A 16,882-nucleotide genomic window follows, 5' to 3' on the forward strand; every position below is an offset into this window, starting at 1 on the left:
TAACACTGCTTCACTGTGGGAAGGGAGGATGGAGCGTCCCAGCAGTAAAGCACTTCAGCTGTGCGACTGGACCTGGCCCCTTACCCAGGGTGGCCTGGCGCGGCAGCGTGTGTTGCCATCTCGGGCAGGGCAGGGCAGCGCGCCTTGTCGTCCTGCAGGCCTGGGGCCAAGGCCAGAAGCGCCTCCCCTCCCTCTGAGAACCAGGATGCGGTGACAGGTTGCAGCCCACAACCCTGGAGGCATTTCCGTCAGTTCAGGGAACAATGGATTCAAGGCAGAGAGGAATAATTTGAGTTATCTTTGGTTTTTAAAATTTTAAGCAGTACGTTAATTCATTGTTGGTCAAGGTATGGAGAAATGACTGCTGCCTAAATTGGTGGTGAGAGGTATTCATGGTTATAATCATTCTGGAAGAAAATAAAGTTATGGGTATCAGCATATAAAAGGAAGTACCGTTGACCCATGAACAACGTGGGGGTAAGGGGTGCTGACCCCCTGCACAGTTGAAAATTGGAGTAGAGCTTTTGACTCCCCAAAATCTTTTTTAAAAGATTTTATTTATTTATTTATTTATTTATTTATTTATTTATTTGAGAGAGAGAGCACGAGAGAGAGCACGAGCGGGGATGGGGGAGAGGGAGAAGCAGGCCCCCCTAAGAAGGGAGCCAGTATGGGGCTCAATCCCAGGACCCTGGGATTATGACCTGAGCCGAAGGCAGACGCTTACCCAACTGAGCCACCCAGGCACCTCAACTCCCCAAAATTTTAAATACTATTGACTTGAAGCCTTTCTGATAACATAAATAGTCCATTAACACATATTTTGTATGTTCCAATAAAGTAAGCTAGAGAAAAGAACGTATTATTAAGAAGTCATAGGAAGAGAGGCACCTGGGTGGTGCAGTTGGTTTCCGCTCAGGTCATGATCTCAGGGTCATGGGATCAAGCCCCGTGTCGGGCTCCACACACTGTAGAGTCTCCTTGAGATTCTCTCCCTCAGCACCTGCCCCTGCTCGCTCACTCCCTCAAATAAATAAATACAACCTTTAAAAAAAAAAGAAAAGAAAACCATAAGGAAGAGAAACTACATTGTCAGCACTATGCTGTATCAAAAACACTGCATATAAGTGGATCTGTGTAGTTCAAACCCATGTTGTTCAGGAGTTAGCTGTAATCAGAGAAGCAGCTCTATCTCCAAAATAGATCTATAATCTGTCCATTTCTCATCAGCCACTGTCACCTCTTTGCTCCAGGCCACCATCACCTCTTGCCTGCTTTTCCGAAATAGAATCCAGGTTGATCACCCTTGACCCTTCGGTCTACGCTCAACAAGCAATCAGATGATATCACACCTCTTGTCACACCTTCTGATGACTTTCCATCTCACTTGAATAAAAGCCAAGACCTTACCACAGTCTTACAAAGTCCCCTCCTCCCTTTTCCTACCCCCAAATCTCCTAGAGTCATCTTTTGCTTCTCTCCTCTTTGCTGGGTCTACTTCAGCCAAACCAGCCCCCATGGGGTTCCTGAACTCACCAGGCATGCTTCTGCCCCAGGGCCTTCGTACTTGCTGTTCCTGTATCCTGGAAAGCTCATTCTGTTCTACCTTCACCCTTGATTTCATTCACTTCAAATGTTTTCTCAAAAGCCATCTTCTCAGCGAGGTGAGGCTTTTTTTGCCCACTCTAACATTGCAATGTTCCCTCACTTACTATTCCTCTTTCCTGTTTACCTTTCCTCCCCAACATTTATCAACCTATCATCCTCTGACATCCCTGTATTGTTGACAACTTTTATTTAAATATCATATAAAAGAGTGAGCCCCATAACTCTGGAACACCTAGGGAGTAATCAGGCAGCTGATCCCTGAGTTATAGAAACTAATAAAAGAATTCACAAATGTCATTACAAAAATAATTTGCTTGCTTTTTATTTACCTCTCCATGTAGAGATAGCTATAACTGATATTTATATATGTCATGACTAATCTCTCCAGAAGGGAAAAACAATTAGCCACTATGAAGGTAATCATTCATTAGTTCGAAGTCTTAATGTCTTACTGATGGGGGCTCTGGATCCTTCTGCACAATGCGAGATGTAAGAAATGCAAATTCTGGGCACCTGAGTGGCTCAGTGGTTGAGCCTTTGGCTCAGGGTGTCATCCCGGGGTCCTGGGATCGAGTCCCACATCGGGCTCCCCGCAGGAAAACTGCTTCTCCCTCTGCTTGTGTCTCTGCTTCTCTCTGTGTCTCTCATGAATAAATAAATAAAATCTTAAAAAAAAACAAATATAAATTCTTACATGCAAATTAAAATATGCTATGATTAATACAGATAAGTCATCTTCTTGAAATCCTATTTCATGAATTTAACCATTTTCTTTTCTGGATAAATAAATTGCACAGCTGGAGCCACAGCAATACCCTCCCCTTAATTCTGCAGTATGATGAGTGATGCTTTCTTGTTTATGGCTTTCATTAACTGTAAACTTTTCAAGCCCAAAGCATATGTGTGTGTGGAGGAGAATGAACCTTGTATTTCCCTTAGTCTGTCTGGCAGTCAGGAATTCAGTCCACAAATATTTCCAGATGACTCCCTGTGTGCTGCTGCTGGGGACACAGCACTGGACAAGCTGCATCAGGACGCCTCTGGCGTCAAAAGGCAGAGGCTGGCATAGAGCTGTGAGTGTGATGAAAGTGAGCAGAATGAGGCCTTGACACGTGTGCCAGAGAGGGTCCCTCGGGCAGGGACGAGGGTCAAGAAACACCTCTCTGAGAAGTGAGGTTTAACTCTTGAATTTTCCTGGCAAATTCAATGGAGAAGGAAGGACATTTCAGGCAGAGGGAACAGTATGTTCAGAGAAAGACCCTAGAGTGGCAAAAGGATGAAATGTTCCAGAAACAGAAAGAAAAACTGTAAGACTGGAAAGGTGGACACGGTTGGAGCCTGAGTGAGGACTATTAGACTTGATCCTAAGGGCAAAGGAAGGCAAGCAGAGGGTTTTAAGTCAGGGATCGGTTTGATCTGTGCCCTGTGGTCAGTTGGTCTCCGCAGGCTTTTGATTTTCTGACCATGTCCTTGCCTAATTGCTGTGCTGTTATGTAAGAACAATTCCAGACTCATTTTCCAGGACTTTAGGGGAACGCATTACATCCATTTTACCCTCTATAATGTTTATTTGCAGGATGTAAAATACATTTTCAATAACACCTAAAGAATCTAATTGGTAATACTTAGGGAAAAAAGTGAAATTTAAGGTACTTTAAGAGTACCTATACTCTTCCATATTCTCCTACCAGACACAATGCAAGGCAGTATGGCATAGCACTTAGAAAAGCATGGATTCTGGAGCTGGGGTTCAAATCCCAGCTCTGTCACTCACCTCTTTGTGTGAATTTGAGCAGGTCACTTAATTTCTCTGTGTCTTGGTTTCCTCATTTGTGAAATGGTAGATAATAATAGGACCTCAGAGGCACGGTGACCACATCATCAATCATTCAAACTGGACATTTGGGAGAAGGGGGTACAGGCATAGACCAGTGTGCATAGAACACCTAGAATGGCATCCGACACATAGTAGGGCTGGCTATTGTCATTACTGAGATACTTTCATTTATACCTGAGAAGACTAGAATCACCAACTGATTTTAAACATCAACATGATTGAAAGAGAGAATTGAGAAATATTTAAAACTCTATGAAACTGTCAGACTCAAAAGTACTCTAACTTGGAGAGGATTTTTTTTTTTTTTACAGAAAACTAAGCAAAGGGGGCACCTGGGTGGCTCAGTGGTTGTGCATCTGCCTTCAGCCCAGGGCATGATCCCAGGATCCTGGGATCGAGTCCCTCATTGGGCTCCCTGCAGGGAGCCTACTTCTCCCTCTGCTTCCCTCTCTGTCTCTCACAAATAAATAAATAAAATCTTAAAAAGAAAGAAAGAAAGAAAGAAATCTAAGCAAAGAAATTTTTAAAAAATCTAAACAAAAGCAAACTATAGCTGTGCTTAGAAAGACAAATACTTTTGGTGGGCAATATTGGTTAAATGCTAATATAAGTACTTTTTTAAATGGGATTTAAAACAATCTGACTTACAGATTTGGGTGTTAGTCTGTAAAAAGCACCAATTAGGTGAGCACTTCATTTAGTTCTAATTATTAAAGTAATAATTGTAAGTTATAGAAAAATTGAAAATGAGAAAAGAAGGAAATGAAAGTCATTCATTCTCCTACCACTAAAAATATACACCAGTAACATTTTGCTACATGCTCTTGTGTGCAATATGCCACTTTTCTACATGCTTTCTCTTACACGTACACGTACACATGGATGTGGATAGCGCTACCTATCTATCATCTATCTTTCAAAAGTAAGATTATTCTATAAATATATGTGTATTAGTTTCCCAGGGCTGCCATAACAAAGTACTACAAACTGGGTATCTTTAACAAATAGGAATTTATCTTTCAGTTCTGGAGGCTAGAAGCCTGAAATCAAAATTTTGGCAGGGCCATGCTACCTTTGAAGACTCTGGGAAAGGATCTTTTCTTGCCTCTTCTAGCCTCTGGGGGTTGCCAGAAATCCTTGGCATTCCTTAGCTTGCGGCAGCATCACTCTGATCTCTGCCTCTGTCTTCATGTGGCCTTTCCCCCTGTGTGTCTGTGCCTCTGTGTGCCCACATGGCGTCTGTGAAAGGGTACCATGCACTGGATTTAGAGTTCAGCTTAGTCGAGTATGACCTTATCTTCACTAATTACATCTGCAAATACCCTATTTGCAAACAAAATTATATTCTGAGGTTTCAGATGGACTCAGCTACTTGGGGGGACACCATTCAACCCAGTACAGCATCTGATGAAGATATTTGGCTGTTCCATGTAAGATGTGGTAGGATTCCTCATCCTGCGGTATCCCAAATGAAACACTTGAATCTCTTCCTACCAAGTCCATTGGAGCTTCCTTCCTATACTTCCCACCCAGGAATGTCTGCTACTTACATTTCTGGGGGCAGGGTGGGGTGTTTCTGACATCATCCAGGACCTAGGGAGAATAATCCAATCTCAGAGTCCTAGAATCCAATCTCAGAATAATCCTAGAATCACAGAGACCATGGCGTGGATTTAGCCCTGTCACAGTGTGAAGTTTGACCTAAGAGTTGGCCATCCAATGGACCATTTAATCAGATCAGCATTTACCCACTACTGCCTCAACATATGTCTGCCTCCTAAGCACCGCCCTAGCATAGATTCATGTCTTCATGCTCGTGGACCTAGAATGATCACTGGCACTTGTTGGCTCAGGATACAACAAATGACCAGTCCTATCTCTTTCCATCCTTAAGGTAATTTTATTTATTTATTTTTTAAATATTTCACCCTATTTATTCATGAGATACATAGAGAGAGGGAGAGAGAGGCAGAGACACAGGCAGAGGGAGAAGCAGGCTCCATGCAGGGAGCCTGATGCGGACTCGATCCCGGGACTCCAGGATCACTCCTTGGGCCGAAGGCAGGTGCTAAACCACTGAGCCACCCGGGGATCCCCAAGGTAATCTTATTTTAAAAGACCTTTGCCTTAACCTGACCATAAGCCTTAATTAGGCCCCTCGCAATCTGCCCCAAAAGATATGTCTAAGGTTGAGTTTCAGGTAGAAGCTGTTGGAGTCTTGTCACTTTCCCTTCAGAAGGCCCCTGGGCTCCATATGCAAATGAGAGTATCTCCTTCCTGGAATGATTTGCACTAAGAGGCACTGGGAGAGATATCTGGGCTCAGTCAGAGAAAACATACTGTCCTTCCCTCAGGCAACAGGTGCCTGACTGCCTTTTTACATTTCAGAACAAGTTAATGACTATTAAATAATTCTTCCCATAAAAAGAAAAGTGCGTGTCAAGTGGCTGGTGGTCTCCTCTAGACCTAGAGGTACCTGACATCACTTTTTAAAAAATATTTTATTTATTTATTTGAGAGAAAGAGGAAGAAGCAGAGGGAGTGGGAGAAGCAGACTCCCCACCAAGCAGGGAGCCCCACGTGGGGCTCTATCTCAGGACCCTGGGATCATAACAACCTGAGCCTAAAGCAGATGCTTAATCAGCTGAGCTACCCAGGCACCCCCTAGGATCACGTTAAAGTGCCTTCCAACATCACAACCATGTGCTGCTTTGGAAACTTAGCATCACATCATAATTTGCACACTATCTGATCCTATGGATATACTATAACTTACATAACTTTTCCCATATATTGATACATTTAAGGTGATTTCCAATCATTGACTAACTGGGATAAAAATCCTCATTCACTTAATGAATATCTGTTATGTATTTACTAGGTCCCAGTCAATGTTTCAGGCCCAAAGAGTCTAAAGTTCTTGTCTCTGAGGAGCTTACATTTTTGTGACAGAGAAGACAGCAAACAAGTAAATGTGAAAGGTATGCTTTGTAATTACAGTGAAGAAAAGTAAGGCGGAGCAAGGTGATAGAGTACCGAGGGTTGCTGTTCCAGATGGGAGCCGGGGAGAGGCCTTATTGAAAAGCTGGTGTTTGATTCTCCTGCCCGATCTGGTGAACTGTACAGGTTCTTTAGCACAGCAACACTCACGTGAAGTTCTGTCTTTTTTGTTTTGTTGTTTGTCGGTTTGTTTGTTTGCTAACTACATCACATACGAATATAAATAAAATGGACATCTCTCCACTAAGTGAAATCACCACCTACATGCAATTTGCACCAGCATATAATGACTAAACTGGGTTAAGAGGCAAAGGCTGCTCATAAAACTACAATTAACACTATGTCTCCTCCATGAACTGTGGTGAGTCACCAAATGAAAGGATGACATGGAAAACTGTGAAAAATGGCCACCAATCCACATTCAGTTTTGATGTGACTGGATCTATTTCTAACATTCTTGTTTCTGAAGAGATTTGACAGTCTCGTGTCCTTCAATAGTTTTGTCAACAAAACTGGTACCAAATGAAGACTAGTAGAACAAATGAGACTCTAAACGTGATTCTTTCACAACTTATCATTACAATTTACTTACTAAAAAGACCCAGTCTGCCTTTAAAATGCTGTCTTCCATGAACAGACATTTCTCCAAAGAAGACATACACATGGCCAACAAGCACATGAAAAAATGCTCCGCGTCACTGGCCATCAGGGAAACACAAATCAAAACCACAATGAAATACCACCTCACACCAGTGAGAATGGGGAAAATTAACAAGACAGGAAACAACAAATGTTGGAGAGGATGTGGAGAAAGGGGAAACTCTTGCACTGTTGGTGGGAATGCAAAATGGTACAGCCACTTTAGAAAACAGTGTAGAGGTTCCTCAAGAAATTAAAAATAGAGTTCCCCTACGACCCAGCAATTGCACTACTGGGTATTTACCCCAAAGATACAGATGCAGGACACCTGCACCCCGATGTTTCTAGCAGCAATGTCCACAACAGCCAAACTGTGGAAGGAGCCTCGGTGTCCATCGAAAGATGAATGGATAAAGAAGATGTGGTTCATGTATACAATGGAATATTACTCAGCTATTAGAAACGACAAATACCCACCATTTGCTTCGACGTGGATGGACCTGGAAAGTATTATGCTGAGTGAAGTAAGTCCATCAGAGAAGGACAATCATCATATGGTTTCACTCATATGGGGAATATAAGAAATAGTGAAATGGATTATAAGGGAAAGGAGGGGAACTGAGCGGGGGTGAAAATTAGAGAGGGAGATAAACCACGAGTGACTCCTAACTCTGGGAAACAAAGGGTTGTGTAAGGGGAGGTTGGTGGGGGGATGAGGTGACTGGGTGACAGGCACTGAAGAGGGCACTTGATGGGATGAGCACTGGGTGTTATACTATATGTTGGCAAATTGAATTTAAATTTAACATTTTTTAAAATAAATTTAAAAAATAAAATGCTGTCTTCAATATCAAATACTTAAATATTTTTGTCACACTGAGAACCAAGCTCTTCACAATTTTATATCTTAGTTTTATCATGCTGCAACATTTTACATAACCAGATGTTTAAATGTCCTGCCATTAGTTTTTAAAGTGTGTGTGCACACATGCATGCTCTAGTTATAGTCCAGTGCCATGTAACAAATAACCCCAAAACTTGGTGACTTAAAACAGCAACCAGGGGAGCCCTGGTGGCACAGTGGTTTAGCGCCGCCTGCAGCCCAGGGCGTGACCCTGGAGACCCGGATCGAGTCCCACGTCAGGCTCCCTGCATGGAGCCTGCTTCTCCCTCTGCCTGTGTCTCTGCCTCTCTCTCTCTGTGTCTCTATGAATAAATAAAATAAAAAATCTTAAAAAAAAAAAACAGCAACCATTTTACTATGCTCACTCCCTGTGAGATAGGAATTTGGGGAAGGTTTGACTTGACAGTTCTTATGCTGAATGGTGAATGGTACAACAAATAGGTCACTCAGTGATGTGCACTGAAGCTGTCACTGGGTTGGCCTGGCTGGTCTAAGAGAGATTCATTCATTCATGTGCTTGGATCCTTGGTGAGGAAAAGTAGGAAGCTGGGCCCCTTCTTTCTCTATGTAGTCTAAGGGCCCTCATAGTATCTCTAAGGACATTAGATTTGTTTCCTAATTTTTTGCTATTACAGATAATCGAGCCCAGGATTTTATTTTTGTGGAAAAACAAAGATACGGAGTTCCTATGTATGTATATTATGAGAAGAATAGTAAACAGGAGAACCTCTTAGTTCCCTGTTTTGTTCAGTGCTGTCATTCCTTACCCATTTTTGATATTTAATACAAGATAAAGTTTATCAGGCTTAACTTAAGGAACATAGACCTTCTTGGGGCAACTTGGGTGGTTCAGTTGGTTAAGTGTCTGCCTTCAGCTCAGGTCATGATCTCAGGGTCCTCAGATGGAGCCCCACATTGGGCTCCCTGCTCAGTGGGGAGTCTGTATCTGTTTCCCTCTGCCCCTCCCTCCCACTTGCATGCTCTCTCTCTCTTCCAAATAAATAAGTAAAATCTTTAAATAAATAAAGAATAAATATCCTTTCTTATGGAGTCTTCTCAGGAATCCCCGAGGGACCAGGGAATTATAGCCCCATGGATGTATCATTATTATAGTCATTTTTTTACTAATCTTGTCTTCAGTTTGCTTATTTTAAAACTCTACCTATCCAATTAGATCCTGGTGGACATATTGCCCAAAGTCTGATATATTAAAAGAACTGCTTCTCGAAAAATATATCCTGGGATATGGGTTTCCTTTATCACAGTCTATGCAATTATAAACCTATGCTGGATTGGCTAAGGACATAGTCCAAAGACATCCATGATCACTGACACCAAAATGAGGGAGGTAGGAGGCAAAATCCGAGACAGAAGGGCAGGTATCTTAAATTTTAGAGGAACAGCTTCTCCCTACCTTCTTCTCTACTGTGTCCCAGATGAGGAGATTCTAGAACTGACTCTAAGTAGGTTGACTTTGTTGTGGCCTAAGTGGGTGATATCAAAGACATCCCCAGATTTCCTTCACCTCTCTTCTCTTTGTCACTGTGTGAAAGTCTTCACTTTTACTTCTCTTCGTTACTGCCTAAAATTCCACCAATTACAGATTCATTTGGGTTAAAAGCATCTCATTTAAAAGGTAAATATCTTCAGTCATCCATGCCTTAAAGTAAATAGATTTACTCAGTGATCCTGTCCTAACATCCAGTGTGTTTCAGCCATGTACTGAGGGCTCGTGTGCTGGGGTGGGGGTAAGGTGGGATGTTCAGGGTAATTTTGAAATGGGGTTGGGGGAGACAAGTGAGAAGGTTGCAACAGATGGAAAGACTCTGGAATGCCAGAGGTGGAGAATTCTTCTGATCTCACCACTTGGAGAGAAAGAAGCGGGGGATAGAGACATGGAGAAGAGAAGTCTGCTAGGTCCCAAAAGGGACATCGTCCTCTCTAATTTTACCCAAGACTAGCCCTGCTTATTTGGACATGTTTACCAAGAATGCATCATTTGCTTCACTCTGGATCTTCCCTCTGTATTGTTTGTTTCTGTTTACTATTCCAACTGTAAACTGGAATCTAGAAATGGCCGAATAAGGTACAAACTGAAAGTAACTACTGGTCTATGTGGCTGTTTGCTGGTGGTACCCTCAATGACACTCTCCCATTGGCACTGTGGTTTAACCACAGAATAGTTTGTTTCATAGTCTGGATTTCAAAATTTTCAAACATGTCATTACGCCCACACCAAGAACATGAAGAAACAACTTAGATTGGAGCAAAGATTTTTTTTTAAGGGATGGTGTGAGGGGAAGAAAAGCAACACACACATTTGCAAAGACCTAAGTTAATAATTTCCAACATGATTCCACAGAACAGAATCTCAGCTTCAAGTGCACCTCGGTTCCCCATCCTCTCCTCTTCAAAGACTCCCCAAGTAGCTCCAGTCTTTAAGAGAAGGTGCCAGGCTGTCCTCTAAATGGCAAAGCAGCCTAATACAACATCTGTGTTCTGACAGATCAACTTCTAGGAATCAGGGGGAGAAAACATCATGTAACACCATGTGCAATGAACCGTTTGTCAGCCTGACAGATATTAAGCAATAGCGTGTCCTGCTTCTGAAACTTCTGTCAGAGTTTTTGTTTTTTAATTTTGCTTTGTTTTTTCTTGACATCTGCATGTAGTCTCTGGGTCTCCTTTTGGTTTTTACTTCACCCTCAATTTAAATGTTTCTTCCTGGGGCTCCTGGGTGAATCAATGGGTTGAGCAGCTGGCTCCTGATGTCAGCTCGGGTCATGATCTCAGGCTCGTAGGATCAAGCCCCCTGTCAGGCTCTGTGCTAAGCATGGAGTCTGCTTGTCCCTCTTCCATGCTCCTCCACCAACTCTCTCTCTCTCTCTCTCAAATAAATAAACAAATAAAATCTTTAACTGTTTCTTCTTCTCCTAGCCATAGCAAATACTGTACATGATCCCATTCTCTGTTCTCTGCTCATATACCATAAATAGTATTTCTCCAACAACATCGACTCAACTTCTATTTTATATTTACAGTGTACCTCATTTTATGTACCTTCTGGAAGACCCCATGGCTGAGCTGCAGGAAGCCAGATGGTGGGAAGTGCTTTAGGCATATTTTAAGTAGCATTGGTCATCTGTGGAGAACACAGGCCAACACTTCCGATGGCTTCTAACCAGGACTGTTTGGGTAAATTTGTTAATGGCATTTCATTTTCCTGTGCCTTGGCTTTTTTCTTCTGTAAAATGAAATTCTAAGAAGTATGTCAGTTAAAAATGGTACTTAACATAGAGCACTTATGCATGCACTATCTCATTTGATCCTAAAACAACCCCATTAGGGTAGGTATTTCTGTCCACAAACCATTTGGCCAGGTTTGCTATAAACATTCCTGATTTAGGGCACTGTTAGGTGCTACAGACACTATTGGTTCCTGTACACTTGTTCTTCCTTGTCAATTCTGATTTTCCAGGTGTCCTTCCCTCAGGGATGAAGACCCTCACCCAGCTCAGTTATAAGCCCTGAACAGCCCAAGTCAATTATTACTTTATTCTCTTTGCCAACAATTGATCTCGAGGTGACAAATGACCCAGTTCTAGCTAATGAAACAGGAGACAAAGTCCTCTGGGAGGCTTCTGGAAAAGTCTTCTAGATCGGGAAAGACATAGGGAGGAGACAGTCCTTCCAGACCTCAAGCCTAAGGTTGAGGCTTAGAACTGTGGAAGCCATCTTGTGATTATGTAGGGAACTAGCCCAGAAGAAAGCCAAAAAGTTAGGATAATAGAGGGAAAAGACAGAAGAACATAAGACTTTTTTGATAGAGCCACTGTATTAAGCAAGCCTAGATCAACCCTATCTTAGGCTTTCATGTTATATATGGTATCTTTGAGTATTTGGGCTCCAAGGGCACCACTCAGCCTGCACCCATATGGATTAGGTACTCACCTAAGATCTCAAGAAACCTTGCCTGTGCATTAAAGTCGCCTGGGGAGATTCAAGACATGCTCATGCCTGGCTTTCACCTGCACAATTCTGACACAATTGGTCTAGGCCAGGCTCTGCAATTTGATATTTTTAAAGTTTGCAAACAATTTTGATGTAAGCATCATTGGCCTAAAAGCTCCAAGCATCCATTCCAAAGGATGCAGAAGATATAGTTTAGGACATTTTTTCCTTCTTACCACAGTCCTTTCTTACCCCCACCTCCCTCACCATCATGTTCTGAGCATCTCCCAAATATAGGGTAACTATGCATCCTAGTTTGCCTGGGACAATCCTAGTTTATAACTGTTGCCATGACATAATTCTCAACTGCAAGCCTCCTTACCCTAAAAAAATGTCCCAATTTGGATGATTGGTCACCTTACCTAAAAGGACTGTTAGTGGAGCTAGTTTAATCGAAGCTCTGAACACTGTCTCACCCTTATTTGGGATAAGTGCATGCCTATCCCAATGTTGATAGAAGGCCCAGGTTTGCAGAGGACTCAATTGGCTTGCTGGAGTTTTTAATAAGTGCTCAATCCGAACCCTGGAGGCCTTCAATTTCAGATGGAAGATTGGGGGTTACAAGAGAATCTCAGATGTCTTATAGAAAGTTAAGTATTTCCTGAGTTATTTTTATGTGCTAAATTATTTCTTACCACACTGATGTGCATGTAGTCCCATCTGAAGACAGGAGAATGATCTAAATGGTTTCCCCCAGCTTCCCTTTAACCCCAGGATGCTCTGATAATGCACATCCTGCTGCAGCCCTTCAGAATTGGATGAGGAAATTATACTGTGGAAGCTGCTGAAGCAGAAGAGATCTCTTGATTTAAAATGCTGGAGTGATATTCAACGCAGAAAGCTGAAGCATGGAGCAAAGGAAATTGAGAGGTAGAGAAAGCAAAATCAAGGAAAAGATAACTGAGTTGCTTTACTACGACCTAATGAAGGTGTCAAATCTTGCCCGGGATTGACAAGGCACTTTGGAAATTGTACAAATAGCTTAGATGTGGGCATCAGAGGGGACTGGCCCTGTCTATCAGGGCAGCCAAATAGACTCCTAATTTCACAGATATCTGTCAAATCTTTGGGGAGGGGAGAGCAAAGAGGATTTGGAGGATTGCTAGGTGGGCCCCAAGAAGTTATAATGAAGACTTGTAAACAGGAAGGGGCCATCAAGGCTATCTTCATTCTCTCTGGCAATGCTTTGGATGTTTTGAGAGATTTAGATTACTCTGTGGAAGGGCAAAGCTGTAGGGCCTGAGGACTCTCTAGAAACACTGGTCAGTTGCTAAAGAAAGGAAATTCTTTAGAATAAGATAATTAAAGGTGCCACTTAAACTCCTGGGTCCTTTGAAGGAGAACCAAGAAGGAATTAGAAACTGGAAGAGCAATTTTCTTGCTGTTGTCCCAGAGGCAAGAGGTCTCGTGTCTACCTCTAGGAGGGAAGCAGGATCAACCTAAGGGATTGTTTCAGCTATACATTGCTGGGTAACATACTATCTCAAAACATAGGGGCTTGAAACAAGAACCATTTATTTGCTCACAATTTTGATATTAAGTCAAGATTAGTCTGGGACACTTTGTTCCATGTAGCATCTGCTGGGACATCTTGACCAACGGAGAATCTACTTTCAAGTTGGCCCATTTCCAGGTTGGGGCTGGCTGTCAGCTGAGAACTCAGCTGGGCCTGGAAGTCAGGGGCTCTGATTCTCTTCCACATGAACCTTTATGGCTCCAAGTGGCTGCCAAGGCGCCCTCACTGTGTGGAAGAAGCTAGGTTCCAAGAAAGACAAAAGAAGCTGACAGTCTTATTAAAGACAAGTCTCAAGACTGGGACAGCATCACTTTCTCTGTATTCTGTTGATCACAGCAGTCACAGGCCCAGCTCATATGAAGTGGAGTGAGGAAACAGATCCCACTTCTCAGTGACATACGTGAAAAAGGCTTGTCACCATCTTTAATATAATACACTACATGAGCCACAAGAAGGGTCAGCCATAATATGTCAGAACAAATAGCTATTGGAGTAGAACTTGAAGGTTGTCAATGAGAAAGTGTCTGGAGGAAGAAGAAAAAAATTTGGGAAGTTCAATATTCCTGATGATTTGCTGGGGAGGAAGAAGGAACAAAGGCCATTTATATTATCATGGCTACTGTATCCATGCTCCTGATCTTACTCCTAAATTTGTGCAGCCAGAGAAACAAAACATGCATACATATGACTGAAAGCTTCAAAATTTTTAAAAGATTTAATTATTTATTTGAGAGAGAAAGAGCATGAGCTGGGTGGAGGGGCAGAGGGAGAAGCAGACTCCCCACTGAGCAGGGAGCCCAACTTGGGGCTCAACCCCAGGACCCTGAGATCATGACTTGAGCCAAAGGTAGACAGTTAACCAACTGAGCCACCCAGGTGCCCCAGAAAACTTCAAAATTTAAGATTGACATATGACTTAAATTATTTAATTCAAAAATCTTAAGTTAAAATATTTACTATATGCAAGACAGTATGGTACGTCTTATATTAATTATAAAGTTTTACAAAACATGGTTTCTGTCCTCAAGGAGCTTTCTGTTGATTTGGCAAGCTTTGGTCAAGCACATACCAAACACTGTGGGAGGAGCTACCAGCTAGTAGATATGTAACTAGAAGATACCACTGCCTCTGCCTTACAGAGTTTAGAGTATAGTAGGGGAAAGAGATATGAACATAATATTATAATGCCATGTTAAAAAGTCTGGCCCAAGCTCTGTAAAGGATAAATAATGTATGTGTATAATAGAATAAAAAATGAAAACACACAATCTAAAATGTTAATTATGGGATTATAGATGGACTTTTGTTCTCTTCTTAATACTCTGTTTAAAAAATTTACAATACTTTTGGAACTCCTTGGTGGCTCAGCAGTTGAATGTCTGCCTTTGGCTCAGGGCGTGATCCCGGAGTCCTGGGATTGAGTCCCACATTGGGCTTCTTGCATGGAGCTTGCTTCTCCCTCTGCCTATGTCTCTGCCTCTCTCTCTCTGTCTCTCATGAATAAATAAATAAAACCTTTAAAAAAGAAACAATACTTGTAAGATAGAAAAATGAAACCTATTATTTTTAAGTCCATTATAGTGTTTTTATAGACTGTCCAAATAAAAAATGTCCAAATAAAACAATTAATTAAAAAAAGAGAAATGTTCAGCATGTTCTGGGAACCGAGATGGAGTCCCTAGTTCCCCCTGAAAAGAGAAGAACCTCATATCAATCTCTTAGAGATTAAAGTCATGTTAGAAGGGTAAATAGAAGTTGTGGCTATTATTTTATTTGCCTTTTGTAGAGTGTGAGCTTGCCTAACCTTCTGTTCTGGGGGAAGTTCTTTATTGTGTGTGGTCCTGTTGGGTCCATAGAGCTTTGTCCCCAGAAGGGAAGTCAGAGAGGTAAGAGGCTCTGTTTATACTTCTTTCCTTTTCCAGGGGCATGAGTGCACAACCTGGGTTTCACCTGTCAGACTCCTTGCCCAGGATATTGAACCTGGTACTAGAGGATCGAAGACAGGATGGGCAGATCTCATCCATGGCAGATGTGAGAAGGTGCAGTGGTGAGGACCATTGTGGCCAATGGCAGGAGTGGTGTCAGGTCTCTTGCTCTTGGTCTCTTGGGTCCCTTGTTCCTATCTGTATTCCAATCTTGGTTCCCTAGCCTCCTATTATTCTGTGCGTTCCCCCAAAGCCATTCCAATAAATTCCTTAAAAAGAACCAAGTTTGGGTTGTGTTGTTTGAAGCGACTGAATGACACAAGAGTTAGCTTGTGTTAGTTAGGCAGGGGAGGAGGGTTGGTGAGAGAATCATAGTATATGCAAAGACAGAGAAGCCTGAAAGAGTGCATGCAATGCCATCTAGAAGAAGCGACCACATGTACTGAAATATACATATATGATGGGGGGAAAGTACATGCTATATATTCTGGGGGTGCAGAGGAATCACTTCCTTCTGAATTTATTAGCAAAGATGCAGTAGAAGACATGGAATTAGCTTGTTCATGAGAGAAGAGGAAAACAAAAAGTAGTTATTCCAGGCAAAAGGAAAAGTATATACTTATTGAAAATATCCATGTGCATTTAGGAATCTAGTATTCAAGCAGTTGAATTTCGCTGCAGCATGGAGGAGAAACAAAGCAGCCTGTAAGGTTGGTAGATACTAATTCTACTGACATTTCATGCTAGGACATAGACTTTGGACTTTATTTGGTAGGTAATAGGGAAACATGGAAGGTTTGTGAACAGGGAGTAGTGTCATCGTGCACGTGACACTAAAGATGCTAAATTTGGTTGTCGTGGATGGAATAGACAGTTAGGAAGCTGCCAGAAAAACTCAAGATGAGTTGCTAATGTCCTGAATTAGGCAGATGGCAGAGGGAATGGAAAGGACAATGTGCAAAACATAAATAAGGATTTGTAAGCTGACAGATCCTCTGTTTAAGAAAATTTAAAAAGCTAGCTTTAAACACGCATATGCATACAATCACCATATTTATGAATGGGCTATATTTACATATATACAGAGTATAACACACCACATATGCTGGCTATAATTCTCTCCAACTAATAGAGCAGTGAATTTATTTCATACATTATGCAAAACAAATAAAAGAAGCATAACCAGGCAGAAATGCTCTGTAATGCCCTGTATCATTCCGTAGAAGTTCTTGGGCTGCATTCATGCATCAGTGTGTGTGTGTGTGCGTGTGTGCGCACGCACGCGTGCGTGAGGACTTGGAATACGTTATGTGGCAAAAAGCTTAGACTACACACGGAATTCTCAAATTCCTCTGAGGAATCACACTCTTTTCCATAACTCTGCTCTTAGTGCAGTCGGGGTGAGTGATGAACACAAGGGATGGTTGCTGAAGTAGGTGAGA

The 16,882-nt window shown here is 42.1% G+C and overlaps 1 long non-coding RNA gene across 1 annotated transcript; it reads right to left on the bottom strand.

Moving 5' to 3' along the window:
- Positions 1–3,378: 3,378 nt before the first annotated feature.
- LOC119867145 lies at positions 3,379–4,661 on the bottom strand. The gene is made up of 2 exons (XR_005382558.1): positions 4,518–4,661; positions 3,379–3,554 (listed from the first exon to the last, which is right to left on the bottom strand). It is a non-coding gene; the product is annotated as an uncharacterized LOC119867145 (long non-coding RNA).
- Between the last annotated feature and the right edge of the window lie 12,221 nt (positions 4,662–16,882).

Source organism: Canis lupus, chromosome 32, assembly GCF_011100685.1.
Source record: "Canis lupus familiaris isolate Mischka breed German Shepherd chromosome 32, alternate assembly UU_Cfam_GSD_1.0, whole genome shotgun sequence".
Classification (NCBI taxonomy): Eukaryota; Metazoa; Chordata; class Mammalia; order Carnivora; family Canidae; genus Canis; species Canis lupus.